Source organism: Cebus imitator, unplaced genomic scaffold (assembly GCF_001604975.1).
Source record: "Cebus imitator isolate Cc_AM_T3 unplaced genomic scaffold, Cebus_imitator-1.0 Scaffold82, whole genome shotgun sequence".
In the NCBI taxonomy this organism is placed as follows: Eukaryota; Metazoa; Chordata; class Mammalia; order Primates; family Cebidae; genus Cebus; species Cebus imitator.
In genome coordinates this window covers 4,091,051-4,092,856 of record NW_016107397.1, presented here as the reverse complement: position 1 = coordinate 4,092,856, position 1,806 = coordinate 4,091,051, and positions in this window count along the sequence as shown.

Below are 1,806 nucleotides of genomic sequence, written 5' to 3'. Positions count from 1 at the left end.
CACCCGCCTCGGCCTCCCAAAGTGCTGGGATTACAGGCGTGAGCCACTGTGCCTGGCTGGTTTAGCTTTTAGAAAATTTGCATTTGGGGTCAGGCATGGTGGCTCATGCCTGAAATCCCAGCACTTTGGGAGGCTGAGGTGGGTGGATAACCTGAGGTCAGGAGTTCAAGACCAGCCTGGCCAACGTGGCAAAACACCATCTCTACTAAAAATATAATTAGCCAGTTGCCAGTTGTGATGGCGGGCGCCTGTAGTCCTAGCTACTTGGGAGGCTGAGGAGGGAGAATTGCTTGAACCCAGGAGGCAGAGGTTGCAGTGAGTCGACACTGTGCCCCTGCACTCCAGCCTAGGTGACACAGCAAGACTCCATGTCAAAAAAGCAAATGCTTTCACCAGATCAAGAACTGGATACCAAGAGCCAGGGGCCATGTTGAACTGTCCGAGGAAGAGCACACCCCCTACAGCAGTTGTGGATGGGTTTGTGGCAGACAACCATTATCAGCTAGAACTTGTCTTTTTTATAGAAGCCACACAGGAGTGTTTTCCACATCTTCAAGAGCAGCAATAATCACTTCAGTTCCATTCAGGGTGTGGTATTGTTTCTTGCCATTTTGATTGGTTGGAAGGGCAGGATGTGCAGGAGATTCCACTTGACCCTTCTTCCTATGACCTATGCTACAGGAAAAGTAACCAATGTGCTGGGCATCTATCCCCCTGCTAAACATATCCCAATTATCTTCTCAGGGACATGGCCATAGGCTGGGTCTGTTCCCACTGAGCCCACTGAGATGGATTTGGGCAAGGACTCCATTTATCAGCTGACCTCTGTCTGGAGGGCAATGGTAAGTTTTAGATCCGTGTCATCTTACATCCATATCAGAAAGCCTCTCATTTTTTTTGGTCGGGTGCAGTGGCTGATGCTTATAATCCCAGCATTTTGGGATGCTGAGGCGGGCGGATCATGAGGTCAGGAGTTTGAGACAAGCCTGACCAACATGGTGAAACACTGTCTCTACTAAAAATACAAAATTAGCTGAGCGTGGTGGCGCATGCCTGTAATCCCAGCTACTTGGGAGGCTGAGGCAGGAGAATTGCTTGGACCTGGACAGCAGAGATTGCGGTGAGCTGAGATCGAGCCACTGCACTCCAGCCTTAGCGACATAGTGAGACTCCATCTCAAAAAGAAAAAGGCCTCAGAAGGCCTGGATGTTCTGTTTTCCTAGTACATTACTCTAGTGAACAGCCAAAGGTCCTTTGGCGAAATATTTATTGCATATACTTATGGTACTGGAAGGTCTTCAAAGAAACCCAAACTCCTCTTAAGTTGATGGATTCTGGATCTCAGAACTGGCTCAGATCTGTAAAGTAGGGGAAGAAATGCAATTTCCCATTGTAACAGCTGGTATCAGCTTTCTTATCAACTCGGGTTTTTTTATTTATACAAATCAAAGCCTTACCCTGTTGGCTGTCTTTCCTAAGAACACCAAGGGTTATTAGCCAATGCCACAGATCCCTGTGGGTCAAGACACTCCAGGTGGCTGGGCACAGTGGCTAATGCCTGTAATCCCAGCACTTTGGGAGGCTGATGGAGGAGGATCACTTGAGCTCAGGAGTTTAAGACCAGCCTGGGCAACATAGTAAGATCCCATCTCTCTTTTTTTTTTTATTAATTAACATTAAATAAAAACAACAACAAAAATAGACCAGTCACAATGGCTCATGCCTATAATCCCAGCACTTTGGGATTTGGGAGGCTGAGGTGGGCAGCTCACCTGAGGTCAGGAGTTCAAGACCAGCCTGACTAAC